Below are 22,839 nucleotides of genomic sequence, written 5' to 3' on the forward strand. Positions count from 1 at the left end.
ACCCAAAAATTGTTGGGTTACCCAAAAAACACTAGGTGATTATTGCTGCAAAACGAGCTCTGCTGCTTCTGAAATGCATCAAAACGGGCTCTGCTGCTTCTAAACGCGTCACAACGAGCTTCGCTGCATCAAAGCTCCTGCACGAGCTGCCACACCATGCTCCACCGCTGGCTCCTGGGCACCAGGGAGTAGAGGCGCAGGTTGCCGTCGTCGTCGAGCGTGAGCCGTCGCACCCGCTTGGTGGCGCCCTGGTCGGAGGCAATGAGCTGTGGGGGTCCCGCCGTTGAGAACGAGCCAGGCGTCATCGGTGAGGTCGAGCAGAGCGCTGCCGCTGCTGATGTTGGCGTACTGATGGCCGCCGCCGACCTCGAGCTGCAGCGTGGCGGAGTTGACCAACGTGTAGCGGCCGTTGGCGGAGCGGAGCGTGGTGGTGCCATTGCTTCCCCGGATGGCCTGCCCCGGCATGAGCGTGTCGGTGGGCTCGTTGAAGCTCAACCAGGCCGCGCCCCGTAGACCAGGCTCCCCGTGTCGTTAAGCAGCAGCGCCGCCGCGCTCGCGAAGGTGTTGGGGGCGGGCGACCAGACCGTGCCGTTCTCGGCATCGAACCAGGACAGCCGGCCCACCGCGCCGACGGCGAGAGGCGCGGCGCGAGACACGACGGGGAGGATGAGGCAGAGGAGGACGAGGGGGAGGGGCGCCATGGCCGTGCGGGAGCTGCTGGGCTGGGCTCGCCGGAGGAGGAGACATATGCTCGCTCTCCCTGCCGCTGCGAATCGAGCAGCCAGGACCCGGGGTGACTGCTCCTCTTCTCCTCCTCTGGTGTGGATTGGAAATCAATGGTGGGCTGAGGCGACCGACCGGCCAGGCGAGACGGGGACAGGGGAGATAGGCGAGATAATATTTTAGGTATTGGGTCGCTGGGTCGACCCGGTATAATATGCATCCTGAGCTGCCAGTCATAATAGGTGGATCGATCCACTCGATCCTAGGTAGAATCTTGGTTACAACCACTGACCTTTGATTGCTTTTGACATGAACCACTTAACCATTAGAATTGTTTTCATGGAGCGGTTCAATGATCCATCGGAATCGACCCACCCCACACCCATCTTTAATTGTCATATTAGGTCAGTTCTAAAAATCACATAAACAGATAGCATAGTTTTTTTTGTCTCAAATATGTAGGAGAGCTGCACATCATTATATCGAGAAAAGAATAAAAATTTATTTACAACCCGCAGAATAAAGAGCTCATAGAAAACATTAGGCACTAACCTAGCGCTAAGAACCAAACTATATCCTACAGGGTCAATCATTGACACACTACTCATGCTTAAAACAACCTAAACGACATGCACTTAGCGGGCGGCATCATGGGCACATCACTCAAGCAGTGAAACCCGCGGCCGAGGAGCTGCGAAGTGCCGATAGGAGGTCACTAACAACATCGAAATGTCCATCACTGAGTTTCTCCATATAAAGTTGCGTGTAGACCTTCTTGGAGTTTGAGTTTGGCGCGGACACCTCTGGGATGACATTGAAGCGGCAGATCAGCATCACCTCTGCGCATTTGGAGGAAGCGACGCTTGCCAAAGGATGGTTTGCCAAGCGCTCACTGCGCTTCGGCAGCCCGGGTTGGCCTTGCGGAGGAGGGATGGGAGCCCTCCTGGTCTTGATTAGCCGCGGTGCCAGAGGTGATGAGCAGATAGGATGCCTGACCTCCTTGGCGAATGTCTTGAGTTGATGCTCATGGCTTGTAGCATCCTCTGCCGCGACGCAGCTGATGCGATGGGCGTTCACGGTTCCTCGGAGCATGGCATGATCTCAGTCTCAAGATCAGCACAAGTTTGGGCAATGTCCTCCGGTGTTGGGTTCACTTCAACTTTAGTTTCGACCTCCAATTTGTAGATGGGACGAGGCTCCAGCATTGGTGGTCCAATTAGTGCCCCCACAACGGGAGGCACAAGACACCGTCGACCTAGCTCGCAAGCCCAAATCAGGTTGGGGTGCATCTCAGGAGTAAAGACTAACATGGCGGAGACAGGCGGGCTTCCAGCCATATCGGATCCTGTAGCCGGGTGGCCCGCTCATCCCTGCACTGCAACAGCTCAAAGCAGATAGCCTCAGCCGTGGCAGCTGTGGAGGCAGCACCCACCAATAGCTGAGTAGTCGTCACAATCGCATCGTCGCCCAATTGAGCCATCTTGGTCCTCACCCATTTGCTTGAAACCACTCTAGGGAAGTGCATTTCAGTGCATGATCATTGCGGGAACGCGAAGAATTCCTGTTTAAAATCGTAGACTGCACGTGGCCCAAGGTGCTACCCTAGTATGATGCCCAACGTAGCCACCAGCCATCGATGCGATAGGCCCAGCGCCACTGCCATCTGACCGTCGATCATCATGGCAAGGGAAGACGGTGATGCAAGAACCGGCGGCCTCATGAATAGTGGTGCCCATTGTCGACGGCACTCTCGTGCAATGTGCCTGAAGCTGTGACACTGTGATTGAACAAAAGGCAGTTAAAGCATCGATCGGCCAGCTCAGGCGGGATGCGACTGGTTCGGTGGGGGCTGGCAACCACTGCTACTACCATTGCTACGTAGTCATCACCGGGCAGCACGGGGGAGAACCTCATGGAAGCCATCAGCATCAACCAGTGGATGGCGGTTGTCCAGCGCAGGCTCAGTCAAGGCTGAGCGGGCTGGAGGAACCGCAGCTTGAAGGGGAGGGGCTTGCCGGTACATGCTGAGAGAGGCGTCGGCGATGGCAATGAGGGGCGGTGTCAGTGGCGATGTCATTGCCCCACCCCAGTACCCTGGGCAACCCAGCACCAGGTGCGGCCACAGACTGGCTGAGGGAGCGCAGGCCCATGCCCCTGTAGCTCGCTGGAAGTGGTGAAACTGTAGTCAACCATCTCCTCATCGCCGTCACCGAGCCAGCAGAGCTCCTTGGAGTGCCCCATGGAGGTCATGTTGGGAAGAAGGGGCGAGCAGCTACATAGAGAGGGGGCATGGGAGGCACAGACCATGGACTGAGTACCGGCAAAGTCGTTGTAGCGGCCCATGTAAGAGGAGATGAAGAACCAGACGGCGAGACGACGGACTGGGTGACGGCCGCCCCTTCGTCCACCACACCTCCTTCCTCCTCGACGGTGGCCTCACCATGGTGGTGCAGGTTCACCACCTCATGACATCTCTTCTCTGATGCCACAACACCAGTGAAGGAAACAATAGCTAATTTTGCCAATACTGTCTGCAGGGAGGCCTCTCCTCCTACATTGGTGGCCTCACCGCCAAGACGGCGCTCCAAGAAGCCGTAGCACGAGTTCACCATCCGTCGTAGTGAAAGGCTGGCAAAGAAGTCACGTCATTGAGCTACAAAGCCTACTATCCAAGCACAGAATGTGATGATGAAGAAGCTGGGCCTCACCTCGGACGTTCATCCCCCGGATGCTTCTTCGTTTCAGCAGTTTATGGATACATTCACCTCCACCCTCACTGTCTCACAATGTGAAGCTCTGGATGCCTTGTTGCCAGCCGGGATGGGCTCCCTGGCAACGCAGGAGTCAACACTTGTGATGGTGTCTTGAGTCTATAGTTCTTGGTCGTTGTGGTCGCAAAAATTTGTTGTCCATGTTAGGTGAAAACTGCCTTGTTTGGAATGTTAGGGGCCTTAACTCCAGAGCTCGTCGCAATGTGGTGCGTGAACTAATAGCTCAGGAGAATATCTCCTTGCTCTCCTTGCAGGAGACTAAACTTGATACCTGCTCGGCAATCATAATCATGGAAACTTGTGGCGCTGGTTTCAATTTTGTGTTCCTGCCGGCATCTAACACATGTGGGGGTATTTTACTCGCTTGGAAATCCAATATTTGGTCGGTAACTGTAACACCCAAAATTTTAAACTTTGTTTGATTTCAAATGAGTTTGTTCAAATGGTGTTTAGTTAAAAAAAAACAAATAAACTTTCCCTCTCTACCTTCCTTCCCAAACCTGCCCAACTCCCCCCTCTTTCTTTTCTCCACGGCCCAGCAAACAACCCCACCGGCCCAAAACCACAACCCAGCCCATCTCCCTCTCCCCTTCCCTTTCTCTCACCGACAGGTGGACCCCAACTATCGACGCTTTCTTCTACCTCTGGCGCCCCCTTTCCAAATCGGCGCCGCGCACCCTTCCCATCGCGGACGCCCGCGCTCCCGCTCCGCCTTCGTTTGAATCACCACATTAATGGCCGTTAAGGTCCCGCGACGCGCCTCCCCCTTCCTCGCACGGAGAAGCTACAGCAATCACTGCCGTGATAGCCGGCCAGCGAACTCGCCGCTCCTTCCCCACTCGCGGCCGCACCTACCCCGTCCTCCCCTCTATAAAACCCGCACCCGAGCTCTCCACTCCCTCCCTTTTGCACTCCACTTGTTCCCTCGCTCTCGCACTGCAGCTAGCGCTGCCGTCACCGAGCTCCGTCATCCTGAGCTCCACCGCCGCTGTCGATCTCCCATCCCGTCACGTCCCTTCGCTGCTCCATCTTCGCCGGAGCTAGCTGAGGTGGTGAGGAAGCCCAGCCCCCCTTTTTCCCTCTCTCCCTCGCTCTGTTCCACCAGCGATTGCTGGCCGGAGTTGCAGCTCCGCCCCTCGCCGCCGTAGACCCCTCTCCGGCCACCGCACCATCGTCCCGACCCCTGGAACGAGTTTGCCCTCGCCTCCTCTATCTTTTCGGCCAAATCCCGTCGCGAACCGAGCCCCGGACCACCGGATTCGGTGTTCTCTGGCGGTCTCGCCACCGCCCACCACCGCTCGCCGTCGCGCCGCCGTCGGCTCCGCCCAGAGCCGAGCCGCGCCGGAGCCGCAGCCGCCAAGCCGCCAGCTCAGCCGAGCCAAAGCCTGAGCCGCCCTGATCTGATCCGCGCCGTCGGATCAAGATCCGACGGACCAGATCCGCCATACACAAGTCGGATCTGAGCCGTCCCCTCACTTTTTGTAAAAGAGCCCCTAGGTTTTACCAAAATCAACCCGTCGTCCAAATCAGTTCAAAAATAATTCCAGAGAGGTCCTTTCTTTTCTGTTTTAGCCCCTGACCTTCCTAGTATTAGAACCCGCCGTCCCTGGACCCTGTTTTTGCATGCTAGCCCTGCGTATAGGGTTTAATTAGGTTTTAGCCCCTGGTTTCTTTATAGCTAGCCCCTTGAAGTTCAAAATCTTCGCAAACAAGCCCCTGGTGCACTGTTTTAGCCATATCTTTCACGTTTCAACTCTGTTTTCAGTGATTCTTGCGCTCACGCGATCCTTGCTTCACACTCTACACTTTTTTCACCTTTTACAGTATTGTTTTTACTGTTTTTGTACTGTTTCTTATTTGTACTGTATGCTTTGCTTGTGTGATCGTGTAGACGACGTGCCGTTCGAGGGTGATCAAGAGCAAGCTTACGAGGAAGACTTTCAGCAGTTAGCCGAGGAAGGCAAGTGGCTTTCCCACTCAGCATACTCTGATTTGTCCCATCAATAGCATGTTAATTCACTTTACTTTATTGTTTATTCATAAATTTGATGGGAACACCTATTAAGGACTTTACCTAGTCTTTTTACCTCAACCTTGGAACACCGGGTTTAATATCTTGTTGGGTAGCTTTGCTTAGTTGCTTAACCTTGAGTTGGTTGGTATAATCTTGGAAAATGTTAAATATGGCTTTATCATGGTTAAGGGTACAAGATCACTTTGTTTAATTGAAACATGGAGAACCACCAAGGAAAATAGTGCAACCACAAGGACTATATGGCTCTAGTCTTGACTAATTAATTAGAGACTCTAGTTTGAAGTGGTCTTACCGAAAAGGCAAGAGGGGCGGCGGTTGATGGGGTACAACTCGGTCCTCTTGGGGTAGTAGCCTTTGCAAAGGTACTGACCATTAGGGAGGTTTATGCTCTACTATTGCTCCGGAAACCTTAGCAGACTACTTCTTACTAGGGAATCTTTGTAAAGGCCTCGTAGCATCGCTATACAACCACACCTAAGGAAGTGTGGTATTGTGCCTGATCAGCACAGTGTGGTTGGGTCCAAAGTTCTTTTGAACTTTTACGCGACTTGTAGTGAAAATATACAACCTCTGCAGAGTGAAAACTGATATATCAGCCGTGCTCACGGTTAAGAGCGGCATGGACCCTCACATGATAATTGAATTTGAAGAATAATTAAATCGTGGTTCTTTGGGTTGTTGTTGGATCCTTTACGCTTATGCTTAAGTGGGTTGGTATAAACTTATATCTAGTTAATAGGTGCTTGCTAATAAAATATGATCAACTAAAATTGCTAACCGCTGAAAGCCTTTAGCCCTTCTTGTTTAACCTTGCATGTTCCCCCACTTACTGAGTACCCACCATAAGTGTACTCACCCTTGCTTACTACTGCTCCGAAGAGAACTTTGAAGTGGAGAATTTCGATGATTTCGAAGAGTTCTAGGCGTTCGTTCACCTGTCAACTATCTGTGGGAGAAGTCGTGCTGTGGACTTCAGTTAGGATGTCGGTGAAACGTTTAAGACCTTTTGAGTCTATTTCTTTCACTCTATAACTCCTTTACTTTTCGAGCATTGTCTTATGATACATTCACTCGACGTCGATCATATGTGTGTAAACTTGATCCTGGCACACATATGAGATGCATTCAATTTTCTTTATAAAATTGGGTGTGACAGTAACCACTCCCTTGACAAGGTCGTATACTCTGACTGCCAAAGTCACCATGCTGGTGACTGATGAAGCATGGTGGATTACTTCTGTTTATGGGCCACAAACGGACCAGAAAAAATTCTTTTCTTGGACGAACTCAAGGAGATACATGCATACTGTAATGGCTCTTGGATGGTTTGGGGTGATTTTAATCTTATTTACCGAGCTGAAGACAAGAACAACAACCGGCTTAACAGCTATGTAGCACGGATATGGATACGCGTATCGGTATCGGAAGGATACGGATATGCGGATACAACAATTTTCTAAAAAACCCGATACGCGGATACGTTTTACTTTTTTTTAAAAATAAATAAATAAAGAACAATACATATCAAACAACACGTTCGGCTGGGCTGGAAAGCAGCAAGTTGGGCTATTTTTGGGCTGGTAGGCTGTTGTTGGGCTGTTTTTGGGCTGGAAAGCAGCCAGCACATATCAAATAACTCACCCTTAAGGCTGTCCGCACTCCGGTCACTCTCTCTCCTCCCTTCCTCCCTCCTCTCTCTCCCACGCACGTCGCCCCTCCCCTGCTCCACAGTCCGCCTCCTCCCACTCGCTCCACCCCCTCCTCCTTCCTCCTACTTGCTCCGCCCCTCCCCCTGGAGCTCGCCGCGCTCGCTGCCCCTGGAGCTCCAGATCCAGCGCGAGCGGCAGCGCGCGGCTGGCGGATCCGCCGCAACAGGCCCCGCGGCGGTAGAGGCCCTTGCGGGAGCGGGCGCGGGCGCCGCCGCCCCTATCTCTCTCTCTCCCCTCGAGCTCCTCCGCCGGCGCCAGCCGCCATACCCCACCTCGTCCCCACACCGGCAGCCTCCTCCTCCTCCGGCGGCCGTACCCCACCTCGTCCCCACACCGGCAGCCTCCTCCTCCTCCCCCCCCTCTCTCTCTCTCCCCTCGAGCTCCTCCTCTCCGAATACCATGGCCGGCCCGCGCGCTGCAGCTAGCTCCCCCATCTCTTGCGCCAGCAGCGCTTCTCCTCGAGCTCGGCATTTGCGGGGACGCGGCGGAGGGGTCCGGGACGCGGGTGGGCGAGACGGTGGCGGCGAGCGGCACGACGCAGTGGCTGGCCTCGACCTTGGAGCGCGGCGCGAAGGCCGGCACGGCGGTGAGCTGCAGTTCCATTGGATCCCCGCCGAGCTCAGTCTGGACGGCAGCCCCCTCCCTCTTCCTCTCCTGCCCCGCCGCCCCGGCCATCCCCGACGCCGTGTCCCACATGCAGATATGTATCCGGCACACGTATCAATTTATTCGTGATTTTATTTTTTTTCCGATACTCCGTGGATACGTATCTGGGGCATATCGGACACGTATCTGTATCGGATATGCGATACGCTGCTAAACTGCTGTGTCCGTGTAACGTAGCTTAACAGAAGGATGATGAACTGGTTTCGACAATTCATCAATGTGACTGAGTTGCAGGAGCTGTACCTTAAGGGAAGGCTCTATACCTGGTCAAATGAATGCGACACCCCAACACTTGAACACCTTGATCGCGTCTTCACCTCTGATGAATGGCCTATAACTTTCCCCAACCATGATCTATCGGCTTTGGCCACTGAATGCTCAGACCATGCGCCGCTGCTGCTCAAAACTGACTGCACACTCACGCAATGTATGCGCTTCCGCTTTGAAATTTTTTGGCCCAAATGTGAAGGATACTTGCAGATTGTAGAGGAAGCCTGGAATGTACCCCTGCCATGGTCTGCTCCTGATGTTGATGCTTTCCGCTACCTGGATTTCAAACACAGCTAAGATGTTGAAGAGCTGGAGTGCCAAGAAGGTTGGCTCGGTGCATTTGCAACTAGCGATTGCGAAAGAGATCGTCTTACGGCTGGACAAGGCACAGGACACAAGGATCTTGATGCCACATGAACTAGCTTTACGAAGAAAGTCAAAACTTTGTTCACGGGGCCTTGCCTCGCTCCAAAGAATGTTGGTCCGGCAGCGTTCTAAGATCACTTTTCTCGCTGAAGGTGATGCCAATAGCAGATTTTTCCATCTACAGGCCTGTCACAGGAGTCGTAAAGGCCATATTTCAAAACTGAAAGCTTATAACACTGTCTTCTTTAAAGATGATGAGATGGCCGATGTGGCTTTCCAACACTTTGTGTCCGTGATGGGCACAAGGGGGATGCAGCACAATCACATCAACCTTGAGGAGTTGGGGCTTCCTTCAGTTCATTGGTCCTTGCTTGACCACTGTTTTAGTGAAGAAGAAATTTGGCAGGCAATTGGTGATAGGCCAAACGACAAGGCGCTAGGACCGGACGGGTTTACTGGTCTCTTTTTTAAAACGGCCTGGCTGATAATTAAACACGACATCATGCGTGCTTTCCAGGCGATTTTGGCACTCGATGGCCAGAGCTTCTACCTGGTGAATCAGGCGTTCATGGTTCTACTTCGAAAGAAGAAGGATGCATCCTCCATCGGGGATTATAGGCCGATCAGCCTCATACATAGCTTTGCTAAGCTCCTAACAAAGGTACTTGCACGTCATCTTGCCCCGCACATGAAGGACCTCGTCCAGCAAAACCAAAGCGCTTTCATCCGGACCAGACTTATTCATGAGAATTTTAAAGCCGTTCATCTTTCAGCCAAGCTGCTGCACAGGAAAAAAATACCGGCAGCCCTCGTCAAGGTCGATATCGCCAAAGCTTTTGACACTGTCAATTGGCGATTCCTGCTCAGCTTACTTCAGCACCTTGGTTTCTCGAGACAGTGGCTCGATTGGATCTCATTAATTCTCTCATCCGCAAGTACAAAAATTATCTTGAATGGGTCCCCTGGCAGAAGAATTTATCATGCTAGAGGGCTACGTCAAGGGGACCCCCTATCTCCCTTGCTATTTGTGCTAGTTATGGAGGTTCTGAATGCTTTGCTGAAACTGGCCGATGAAAGAGGGCTTCTGCAGACACTGTACCCTATGATCAAGGAAAGGGCCTTTATGTATGTGGATGATGTTGTCATCTTTCTATCCCCGGTGCAACAAGATCTGCTGCTAACCAGAGGAATTTTGGAAATCTTTGCTGGTGCATCTGGCCTCATAACAAACATGTCCAAGTGTCTGATCTCGCCAATCCAATGTGATCTCGAAGCGACTGTCAAACTGCTAACTAACTTCCCGGGCATGATCGACCCGTTCCCGATTAAATATCTTGGTATTCCACTTGGTTTAAGAAGGCTGAGCAAGGCTGCTTTACAGCCATTGGTAGACAAGGTAGCAAATAAATTACCATCTTGGAAGGCCAATCTCATGAATCGTGCTGGGAGAACCGTCCTCATCAAGAGCACACTATCTGCAATTCCGACACATACGGCCCACGTTGTCAGCCTCTCGACTTGGGCCATCAAATGTATTGATAATATCAGTCGGCCAAAGGTGGGCAGTGCCTTTTGGCTTGGCCCAGAGTTTGTCGCCCGACTGAATTGGGTGGTTAGGGCATCACTGACTTGCAGCTCTTCGGATATGCGTTGTGGTCGAAACGTACGGATGAATCTCGGACCTGGCACTTGCTACCAGATGAAAAAGAGCCCATTGTTGTGGAAGCCATGTTTCAGAATTCAATTTACGTGGAGCTTGGCAATGACAACACTGGACTGTTTTGGACTGATCGATGGCTTAATGGGCAGTCGTTGGTCGATGTGGCCCCTTGTCTATGTGCTGCAGTTGGTTCCCGAGCTAGAAAAATAAGAACAGTTGCCCAGGCTCTGCAAGGGGATAGTTGGACTGCAGACATCTCTAGAGCTCTCACGGTATAGGTCATTCTTGACTATCTTCTTGTTTGGGATATGACAAGGGCAATTCAATTGCATTCGGACCAACCAGATAAAATTTGTTGGAAATGGACTTCAGACAAGGCCTTCTCCACCTCTTCCGCCTACAAATCCTTCTTTATCGGCCAACACCCGATTGAAGGAGCCACTATACTGCGGAAGGCGCGGGCACCGCCCAAATGCAAATTCTTTATTTGGTCCGTGTTGCATGACCGATGTTGGACCGCGGCCCAGAGGAAAAGACATGGCCTTCAAGACGATGACTCCTGTGCCCTTTGTGCACAGGCACCGGAGACAACTGACCATCTACTTTTGTGTTGCCCATTTTCAAGGGAACTCTGGTTCCAATTGTTCCAGTGGCTTGGCTGGTCCTCTATTTCTCCTTCCATTCAAGATCAATGGCTGGTACCTTGGTGGACTCGGGCTAGAAAAAACATCCACAAAGATGAATGGAAGTGCTTTGATTCAATGGTAATCTTAATATGTTGGATATTATGGAAGGAAAGAAAGAATAGAACCTTTGATAGAAGCATTGCAACTATACAAGAGGTGATTGTAAGGGTGGTCGATGAGATCATTGTTTGGTTTTTGGCAGGATTTAGTAAACTAGAGCCGGTTGTTCAGGCGCTAGGAAGGTCGCCGGGTCGCCTCATTTCTAACCATGTAATAACTTACGGGGTTGTGTGTGCCGGGGTGGTTCCTCTTTCTGTAACCAACCCCTTTGTTGTAGTTTGCTTTCCTCTTAATGAAAAACGTGCTCATACAAGGTCGCAAAAAAAAAACCTCATGACGGCTGCATCAACGGTGGGGGTGACCCCCTCCCTAGCCTCCACACCTGTCGCTGAGGGAGGTGGTGGCCGATGGCGCATCGCCACAACACCTGCAATCGAGCCGAGGGACCCAGCAATCGGTAGATCCAGAGGAGGGCAACTTGGATCTGTGCTCAGAGATGTGGGATTTAGGAAGACTTCTGGTGTTTTTTGTGTAATTGAAAGAGGCAGCGGGTACGGTGGGAGTCGGAGAGGAACGAGGAAGGCTCCAACGGCTTCATCTTCCCGACTGATAAGGAGAGGTCAACAGGTAGCATACTAACCATTGTTTTTGGAACCTCGGTATATATAATCTTTTCAAATCTTTCCGCACAATGTTTATCTTTAATTCTCATATTAGGTCGGTTCCTAGAATTACATAAACATGAAGCATAGTAATGGTTATTTTTGGAAACTCGGGTATATATACTCCTTTTCAAATTTTCTTCTGCTACCGACCTTTAACTTGAGACAAGCACTCTCTTTGCATTGAATACCCTCTATCTCTCCCTTCTAGAGCTAATCTTTGTGAGGTTTGAGCAAGGGTTTAGAGTGAGAGATTTGATCTGGGCGTGTGATCTAAGCTTGAGTGGGAGAGCATCATGTGTCATCTCTTGAGCCCTCGAAGCACCTCCGATCTGTCCATCAATTTGCGTTTGTTATAATCTTGGAGCTTGGCTCCTAGATGGCTAGGTGCCACCGTTGAGCACCCAGCTTGTATGGGTACCTGCATCAAGTTTGTATTGCCCATCCTCTCCAAGGATTTCATAATACGATCCTTAGCTAGAATTTTGGGTCGCTAAAGTGACGGTAGGCTTGGTAGTTCGATGCAGGCTCTAAAGAGACACCTTAATGGAGATATAGCTTTTTTTGGAAGTGAACCTTGGTAACAAATCACCTATCTCATGTTCTTGTTTTTTCTATTCCCTTCCAGCTAGATTTGGTTTGATCTATGTGCATTGCTAAAAAAGATATTTGTAGTGACGGTCAAAACATATTTATGGTGGCGGGTTTAACACCCACCAGCAATCTTGTGCCAGCGCAAATCAATATTTGTGGTGACGGGCGCACGACCAGCAGCACGAATGCATTTGTGCGGGCGGTCATCTTAAGCACCCACCAGCGCAAATCAATTCCAATTATTTTAAAATTTAAAATGTAAACTAAAATTTCTAAAATGCAAAACTAAAATGAATTTTTTTCGCATTTCTAGGAATCTACAGCCAGCCCCCCTTCATTTGACATGAGTACCGTAGTATTTTCTTCAAGCACATGCGGTGTACGATCTCTCACTTCGCGTGTTCCTTCCTTACCATCTCATCTAAGCATTACATCTATCTTTCCAAAATATGTTATTCTTTTGGTATCACTTTTTTGAGTCTTATATTGTGTGTTTGACACTCTAGACAATCTTAAATTCAAAATTTGTCAACTATAAAGTTTTAGATCTCGTCGAGCACTACAACTATAATGTTCATCTTTATCCGAAATTGTTTTAAAAATTCAAATTTCTGTTTTTACAATTCGATTTCAGAAAGGGTAATGAATATTTGGCAAAGTAAATGATCTTGAAGTAAAATTTTGTCAACCACAAAATTTTAGATGTTATCAGACTTTATTACATGGATATAAAGTTAATTTTCATCTTAGGTTGTCTATAACTTGGGTATAAGATTTATACTTTGATTTAAGAAATAGTAATGAATATTTGGCCTCGTATATGGTCTTGAACGAAAATATTGTCAACTACAAAATTTAAGACCTCATTGAGCTCTATAACTTTCGTATAAAATTTGTATTTATCCGACTTCATATGAAATAATTTTTGAGTTTTCTCTCAGAAAATAATTTAGGCTGGTGGTCGCTTAAGTCAACCTCCAATACAAATCGATTTGTGCTGGCAGTTGCTTATGTCGACTGACAAGACAAATACATGGCATTTGTGATGACCGTCAGCACACCAACAATAAGATGACAAAAGAAGTAGCCAGCACAAATGCTTTCTATACTATTGGTGCTTTTTTTTTGAGAATTCTATACTAGTGATACTTGTTAATTTTCTTTTGTAGAAATCACTTGAGAAGAATTGTACATTTCACTGCTCAACCTTTTTGATTCAAGGGGATTCAGCAGCAACAAAGTTTTTTTTTTCGCGACGTACTGGAAGATCGAGCACCTAATCGGAAGATCTAACAATTTAACATCTGCTGCATGTTGTTTTTACCGATACAGCCTAAGCTATTCACCTTCCTACATCCTATGATCCTTTCACTACCACGTGTCCAACCTTATCTCTCCATTTTTCCATCCATTTCTCTCTTTTCCATCTCCCTCACCGAATCCAAATTGACCTGGTGTGGAGGCGGGGCTAGCGGTGGGCCGGTGGCACCCATATCTTGGAAGGTACAGAGACCTCCGTTATGTAAGAAACAAATAAAGGAGACATCTAAAACAGTGATGCAAAAATAAAAAACAACAATGATTTGAGATTAGTGATGGGTATAGTAGCAAAGCGTCACTAATGTCTTCATTATGACCTTGTGCAAATATATCAGAGATGTGTCTATACACAATACGTCACTAATCACAATCACTAGTTCACTATACAATATTAGGCTGTCCGCACTCGTCATACTCTAAATTCATCCTCTAAAAGGAATATTTTGTCCTAGTCATCGAGATTCTCTCCTTTATTTTTATTTCTCTCACACTCATCATATTCTATATCTCATCATCTATATCCCGGTCATCTAGGTTCTACTCAAATCTACTTACAAACTCCTTCTGTAGTCACAGACAAGTGGAACCCATCCCAACCTTTATCTCCCACCCTCTCTCTCTCTCTCTCACTCCCTCTCTCTCCTCCCCTGCTTCTCCTCCGCCGCCCACACTCCTCGCCTCCCTCTACGGCAGTGCGGCTCCCAACAGGTATCGACCGGCGGCGCGGCTCCCGACTCCTCTCAGGACGTGGCGGCGGAGGACCCTAGCGGTGGCCGGGCAGGTGGCGGCCGACGGCTGGGGCGGGGGGCGGCCGGCGCGGCGAGTGGCCAGGTCAGGCAGTGGCCGGGTAGGTGGCGGCCGGCGCGATCGAGCAGCCGGGGCAGGCAGCAGCAGGGCAGGTGGGGCCCTCGCCAGGCACCATGCCATGATGGCAAATAGAGAAGCTCCTCTAACCCGTTATAGATAAAGGAATCGGAATGGTACTAAGCATAACATTTGTTGTAGAGTACGCTGCTGTAGTTCATTTTACTCCAAATCAATACTGCAGTAGGCTTTACAGTGTACCACTGCAGACAACCTTAGTGATGGTTCTAATTAAGATGCATCATCAATGTCCAAGCACAACAGTGACACATATTGTTACCTTTGTCACCCTACAACAGAGCTCGCCCTCTAGTGAAACGGTTGCTTTAGCCACGTCTCCAATATGTGCCACTACTTGCATCATTCTCTCTGCTCGTGGGCCCATCGCATCCACCCGCTCGGTCTCACTCACTCCGCTGTCGTCACCAGCACGCGCCCACCTGCTCCGCTGGTGCTGGTGCAGGTGCTGGTGCTCATTTGAAATTTATTCATATTTATGTCCTGATGCATTGCATCTTGAACAGGTAAAACTAGAATGTGTAATGTATTTATGATGTGCACATGCAAAGCAAATCTGTTTCAATCAAAACAAGATATCTTATTGCAAATTCATTTCAAAATTTATATTCTACTGGACCTTTTGGTTAAAAATTATACTCCATATCTTTGGGCATCAATATAATTGTGCAATGTGTGTAAGTTTCACCTAGTACTTTCATAGATGGACTTGAGAGGACTCGTATATACCTTCGTTCTTATAAGTAGACTCACAAGCTAGTCACCTCGCCTCTTTCTGTACACATTCACGGTAGCCACTAGTATTTTTACTAATTTTTATGGATGCCGGATACAAAGCCGCACTAACTCCATGCATTTTGGAATGGGAGGGATCAGTAAAAACATCTTCAGCAAGGATATATAGTGAGCGTCAGCGAAACCTTGCAGTCGTTGCTGTGATTGACATGGTAGCTGCAAACCCAAATGAAGTCACGAAGTTTTGTCCATCCACGAGGTACTTACTAGAGTCTGGAGGCTCCCTGCTACTCAAGCACCGGATGATGAAGAAGCTCACGCTGCCGGCTGGAGAAAAGAAGCAGAGATGAAGTTGTGCTAAAGGGGCGGAAGGCTGTGTCTCCAAGCCCAAACCCAATCCCAAGAATGTGGACCCTTAGTGTGTCAACAAGTGATCAACCAAAACCTTGTAATAGATATTATGCCTTATTATTAAACACTACATAAGGAGACTTGAGAGTAAGGAATCAGGTTTTGCGGTCCATAGTAAGGTTTGGAAACAACATGCAACAATTTCCTTCTGAAAGTGCATCCTTAGTATGTTTTGGTACACAATTAACAGACTAATGATGTTTATCAAGTTGTGGATAGGTCTACGGGGGCTATTGAAACTCGTTGGTGATTGATGATGTTTAAAAGGAAGAATGGTTTCTATTGAGCTCCATGAGTTATCTTAATTTGTTTTTCCTTTCAAAAATTGAGTATAAGAATACCGTACTATGGAAAGGACGCGATTGATGTGCTTGGAAGCGCCAAAGTGCTCAGCAGAGGTCCTTTACATTCTTGAGAGACTCAAAAGCACTATATTTTTATTTTCTTCTCCGTTTCAGCAGAATTGGGAGTTCTGGGGTCGAAAATTTTTATATGTGTGAACTCCATCAGTTTTTTCTTTCTGCTGATCTAGGGACCTCAACCCGATCAAGTGCCAAAAGTTAAGATACCTGGAGAGCTGACTGAGTAGCCTGCACTAGTCGTCGGGAGTTCAGACATCAGATCGGAAGTACCGACAGTGTCAAACCCGGGGCAGTTCTTGCACTATATATAAACTGGAGTTCGCAGAAATGAGGAAAACACTTTGGTACCGGTTGGTCTTGAGCACCGGGTAAAATACCCGGTGTCCTAGACCGACCTCAAGGGTTTCTGTTTCGGGGTACCTATTGAAAAACCAGTGCCTAAATACCTTTCCAACCGGTGCTCATGGCCCTTTTTTCTAGTAGTGGTATGTACACACATAAAATGGATCTTTTGGTGGAATAAGTTACTAACACCCATCTACCAATTATCCGAGCAAGTTCTCTGGCTGGTGACAAATATTTCAACTTCTCAAGTTCTCCAGTTGTTTCATATTGTTCTCTGGGGAGAATGAGAGAATATATAGGCAGAAAGTTTTGGGAGACAGTGTGTGAGAATTACTTCATCCTTTCCCCCTTTCCTTCTATAAAATTGGATGGTTTGCATATGGCAATACAATGTCCTGGCTGTGGATCACTACTTATGGATAAAGTACTGACCTGTCAAACTTATTGATGCCGAGTACCAAACTCATGCTCGCAGCTCTTATAAAAGAAGCGGTGGTAACTAAGTTGATCCACCTATACATGTGGCTGGCCACTCAAGATCCTTGCATGCACAGTAGGCGTTTTTGAATGAGCGGAGTCAGGGAAATACATATGAGCAACTGCAAAAGCGCATGTCCACATGATATTACATGCATGCTCCAATATGATGGCCATGCATGTTGCTCAACATTTCGTGATATTCTCTCCGACATCGATCCTAGCTCGCCAACTTCGGGTCAGTTCATAAGTCGTTCTTATGGTGATGAGTTGGAAAACAGAGACGATTTTATTTCCAGATTCAGATATCTATTTCCCACTCTGGACATTGTGATTTATTTGTGGGACCGAAGCCGGCGACCAGAGGGGGGTGAATGAGAGCCGATCAAAATTTCTTCCGAAATTCAAACCGTCGGCCTATATCCCGAAAATCACCCAAGCCCTCAAGCGTTCTGGCCAAAGTTTGGAGTAGCTATGGAAAAGCTAAACCTACACAAAAGGCCTCGAACGAGCGAGCGAAACCACGAAGCAAAACGGAAGCGAATCGGGAAAACTGCAGAACTGATCTGCCTGGACCGGTCTGACCGGTGCGCTGGACCGGTCTAACCGGTCGTGCCTACCGGTCTGACCGGTAGCACCCAGAAACCCCCCGAGAAATTTGATTCAAACGTTGAATCTCGAGCAAATGACCACGAAAATCAGTGAAACTTGGGGGATTGCTTCGCCCCTACCCCGTGAACATATCCCCAAAAGATCTCGTCCTAAAGATCAACAAATCGTGAGAATTATGGGGGAGATCAAAAGGGATTGGGGTTTTCTCAAACACTCAAGAACTCGAATTCGAACACGCCAGTGATTCCAGAGGGTTTAGGTCAGAGTTGGGAGCACGGAAATCACAGCAAAGAACTCGAGGTCTCCTCTCAATCAAGTGTGCCAAAAACGAAATCGAAAATCCATTGCACAAGGCACAAAACCAGGGGATTGAATCAAATCAAAAGCCTAGAGGGCACGAGGAGGATAGAGCCTCCTTTCCCAATCAAATCCCTTACAAGGTTTCAACAATCCATGGACAAAATCAACTCAAACGAGAGGAACAGAGGGAGGGAGACGCAGGGGCGGCGGCCTGGAGAAACAGAGAGTCCACGAACAGATTACAAAAGCCACCATTAACCTAACACAAGTGAAGGGGTATTTATACCCGCAGGACCGGTCAGACCGGTACGCTGGACCGGTCAGACCGGTTGGTTAGACCGGTCAGACCGGTTGGCCTGCAGCACCCCCTGTACAATGATCTCATCCGACGGCCGAGATTCTTTCTTCGAAACGAAGTCTTCTCCGCGATGCCGCCATCTTGATGAAGATCCAGTCCGCGGTTTTGGAGGGTCCGCGAAACCCGGATAGGTGGCCGGTTTTGAGAAAACCGCAAAAACCTCACGCGCGGGAAGATTCCCGCCTCCACGCCATGGCCCTAGACGGCGTTCCCGCCTCGGCCTTCTGACGGCCCTAGACGCCGCCCGACGCCCGTCACCTCCTCGCCCGCAGCGAGGCCCTAGACGCCGTCGACGCCCGTCGCCTCCGTCAGTCCCGAGACCGACGCCCGTGCCTCCACGACTTAGCGTCTTCAACCGCCGTCCGCCTCCTTGGTTTTGTGGCGCAAACCAAGAAACCCGCCTTCCGTCGCCGCTTGCGCCCTCGATCCAGGAGTGGACGCCACAGCTGCCGCCCGGTCCGAGCTCCGGTCCCGGCTGCCCTTCACCGCCGTCCACCGCACGGTCCATCGGCCACATCACCTCCACGGCAGCTCCCCGTCGACACTCGACGCCCGTGTACCTGCAATCCAAAGACCAAGCGCACGATCACACCGCACGGTTGACAATTCACTCATCACAAGCAGGATAGAGTACTCAACATTCCTCAATCTCCCCCTTGATGAGTGCATTGTCAACACACCACAAACGAACCAAAAGAAGTGAAACCAAAGAAGAACAAAGAAGCACGAAAGAGAAGAACTGAAGCAAGTGACGAAAAGCTCAGAAAGGCCAGAACAGTCACTTACTCAAGCAAAGATCGATCCCCTAAGACAAGGGCAAAAGCTCGACACAATCGATCAAAAGCCAAAACATGACTCCTCAAAGACAGAGATAACGCTCGACGCAGTCATGCAAGAAGCAGAGGGAAAACGAGAAAAACCAGGAGCCAAAACCAAAGCAGAAACTCCCTAAGCAAAGTTTTTCCCTGTCACAAGTGCAACACTCCCAAAATGATGCACTCTCGAAGCCCTGTGCACAACAAGTTTTTCAAAAATCAAACAAGTCTCCCCCTTGTTCGATCACTTCTCTCAAAATTCTCCCCCTTGTTGGCACATGCACACATCAAGTCTAAAAAGACCTAAAGCTCCCCCTGAAGCTGAAACTCCCCCTGAACAGATGCTATGCAATGAATGCAATGCAGGAGGTGTAAGTGAAAGCATTCAGGGATACAAGGATATGAGCAACATCTAGTCACAAGCACGTGTGCATCCATAAACAAGACCTGCATCTAGCTCAACAGGGTATATCATATCAGTCTAGAGCTAGGCAAGTTCAGTTTATGAGAAATAAAAGCATCACCCATGATCTAGCACTAACAAGTAGGGAATGAAAAGCAGTGCTACTCATACTCATACAGGTGAGCCAAATCAGCCAAAAGAAGTTGCCAACAATCATTTTTCAATCAATTTTTATATCAAGCAATTCTTAGTGCCAGGGGTTGAAAGCTTGTCATGCTTTACTTAGCAACGAGGCCAAGCCTATGCCAAAAGACAATCAGAAGCTTAAAGCACTCGTTTCAGTCATGCACAGCCTTGCCCGGGTTCTCACAAGTGCAAAGTGAGCCGCCCCGAAAGCTCGATCAGTGCGACAAGCAATCCCACCTGGATCTTTTCCATCCATTTCCAGAACAGTTCAAGCAATTTTATCAGATTTAGATCATTTCAAATATGAATTGCTGAACGAAAGGCCACACTAGCATGAATAAGATAGCAAAGCATATCAACATGCCCTAACATGCTAGTAGTCAAGACAGGGTGATTATGTTTTCAGATTTCAAATCAAAATAGCTTAACTCAGATGATGTCATATACACAGTGGAGCAAGCTATACACGATCAAGTTTATCAACTCACACTAGTAGGCACTAGAAGATCATAGCAATGTATACAAGAATGCTAGTGCAAGTGAGACAATGCAAAATGCAAACATGTACAATGCATATGCACAATGCAACTATCAAACCTAGAAAACAAAGAGAAGCAAATAAAATCTACAAAGCTAACCAAAGAAAAGTCAGCAATCAAAAGGGGTAACAAACCCCAAGCTCCCCTCGCAAGCGAGCAAAGGTTTCCTGCTCTAGCGGTTTGGTGAGGATATCTGCGGTTTGCCTCTCTGAAGGGACATGGATCAGGTCTATGTGTCCTCTCTCATGGTTGTCTCGCAGGAAATGGAATCGGATGTCTATGTGCTTGGTTCTGGAGTGTAGGACAGGGTTCTTTGCAATGCTAATGGCTGACATATTGTCTACAAAGATGGGAACCCTACCGAAACTCAAGCCATAATCCTGCAAGGTTTGTTTCATCCAAAGTATCTGGGAGCAGCAGCTAGCAGCGGCAACATACTCAGCTTCTGTGGAAGAAAGCGCTACGCTAGCCTGCTTGCGAGAGGACCAAGACACTAAAGATGTACCGAGAAATTGACAAGTGCCGGATGTCGACTTGCGATCCAACCGACACCCACCGAAATCGGCATCAGAAAAGCCCACCAAAATCAGAGAAGAATCCGCAGAATACCAAAGACCAAATTCAGGGGTGAATTTCAGATACCTGAAGATGCGTTTCACCACCTGCCTGTGGGAGGTGCGCGGAGAAGCCTGGTAGCGCGCACAAAGGCAGACGCCGAACTGAATGTCCGGTCGCGTCGCCGTCAGGTACAGGAGCGAGCCGATCATGCTCCTGTACTCCTTCTGGTCCACCGCCTCGCCGTCCAAGTCCTCATCAAGCGCCGTCGATGTACTGATTAGAGTCGGCTGAGGAGACAAGTCGCTCATGTCGAACTTCCGCAGCAAGTCTCTAGTGTACTTGGCTTGATGGACAAAAGTGCCCTGAGGAGTCTGCTTGATCTGCAGCCCGAGGAAGAACTGCAACTCACCCATCATGCTCATCTCGAACTCCCTGGACATCTGCTCAGAAAACTTGGACACAAGAGCGTGAGAAGAGCCACCAAAGATAATATCATCCACGTATATTTGAACTAAAAGAAAATCAGTGCCGGATCGCATGAGAAACAAAGTTTTATCAACACATCCCATTTTAAAGCCCTGAGCCAGCAAAAAGGTTTTCAATCTATCATACCAAGCTCTAGGTGCTTGTTTCAAACCGTAAAGAGCTTTCTGAAGTTTATAAACACGGTTTAGAAACTTGGGATTTTCGAAACCAGGGGGTTGCTTCACATAAACCTCTTCTTCGATAAAACCATTCAAGAAGGCAGATTTAACATCCATTTGGAAAACCTTAAAACCCTTGGAAGCAGCAAATGCAAGAAAGATTCGAATAGCCTCCAAACGAGCAACAGGAGCAAAGGTTTCCTCAAAATCAATACCCTCTTTTTGGCAAAACCCCTGGGCAACAAGACGAGCCTTGTTCCGAACAACCAAACCATCCTCACCCTGCTTGTTTTCGAAAACCCACTTCGTTCCGATGGGATTACAAGCAGGTGGAGGCTCGACCAAAACCCAAACTTGGTTTCTTTCAAAATTTTCAAGTTCCTCATGCATGGCATTGACCCAATTAGAATCAGAAAAAGCGTGTCCAATATCTTTGGGCTCAAAAGAGGCAACAAACGCTGAATGAGCAAAGCCAGCGATACTTGTTACCTTGGACCTGGTGACTCGCTCGTTGAGGTCACCTAGCATCTGTTGAGGTGGATGGCGGCGCTGAATGTGTCGCGGTGCTTCCCGTGTCGAAGTCGCCTCCTCCTCAACCAAGGCTGGTGTCTCCTCAGAATCAGCTGGTGTAGCCTGAGTCACCTCCTCGAACAACCCCCGGGAAGTAGACGTAGTCGGGTCGGGGCCGTCGTCATCGTCCGAGCTCGTAGCAGAGATAGCTGGGTCCACAGCACGCGTGGTAGCCTCAGCCTCGCCATCTGCAGCTTCTTCCTCCTCATCTTCAAAGATGGAGGTGCCGAGCTCATCATCTCCTGCAACTTCAAAGACAGAAGAATTGCACGGTGCAGTCTCGTCGAAAGTGACTTCACAAGTCTCTCTGACGATGTTAGTATCAATAATCAGCACACGGTATGCTCTAGAGTGAGAAGCATAACCGAGAAAAATACCGTCAGACGAGCGAGACTCAAACTTATCAAGATTTCCATCTTTCAGCACAAAGCACCGGCAACCGAAAACTCTGAGATGGTCAACACGGGGCTGGCGTCCAAACCGCAACTCATAAGAAGTCCTGTGCATGAAAGCACGCAAGAAAGTGCGGTTGGACACGTAACAAGCGGTGTTAACCGCCACAGCCCAGTATTTGCGAGGAGTCCTATGCTCATCGAGCATCGTCCTCGCCATCTCAACCAGCGTCCGATTCTTCCGCTCTACAACTCCATTCTGCTGTGGAGTGTAGGGAGAAGAATACTGGTATTCAAGCCCTTGATCACTGCAAAAGACATCAAAACAAGCGTTTTTGAATTCTGTGCCATTGTCAGAGCGGATCGCTCGCATGGCCTGGGGTAGCTCGTTTTTCAATCTCAAGATCAAGTCTCGAACAAACTCGAAAGCCTCATCCTTGGTTCTCATGAAAAAGACCCAAGAATAGCGAGAAAAGTCGTCCACAATCACAAGCACGTACCACTTCCCACCAACAGACATCACCCTGGAAGGACCAACAGTGTCCATGTGTAGCAACTCTCTAGGGTGAGAAGTCATCACCTGATTAACAGGTGGATGAGAAGCGGCAATCATTTTCCCGTGGCGACACGGATGGCAAACAAGGTTCTTCTCAAACTTCAATTTGGGCAATCCTCGGATCAGGCCAAGTGAGCTCAGTCTCGACAACAAATCGAAGCTCAAATGTCCT

General features: G+C 48.9%; 1 long non-coding RNA gene across 1 annotated transcript; it reads left to right on the forward strand.

Moving 5' to 3' along the window:
• The first annotated feature begins 4,141 nt into the window (after positions 1-4,141).
• On the forward strand, positions 4,142-6,703 carry LOC120701603. Its single transcript, XR_005686176.1, has 2 exons — positions 4,142-4,546; positions 5,386-6,703. It is a non-coding gene; the product is annotated as an uncharacterized LOC120701603 (long non-coding RNA).
• The last annotated feature ends 16,136 nt before the right edge of the window (positions 6,704-22,839 follow it).

Source organism: Panicum virgatum, chromosome 1K (assembly GCF_016808335.1).
Source record: "Panicum virgatum strain AP13 chromosome 1K, P.virgatum_v5, whole genome shotgun sequence".
Classification (NCBI taxonomy): Eukaryota; Viridiplantae; Streptophyta; class Magnoliopsida; order Poales; family Poaceae; genus Panicum; species Panicum virgatum.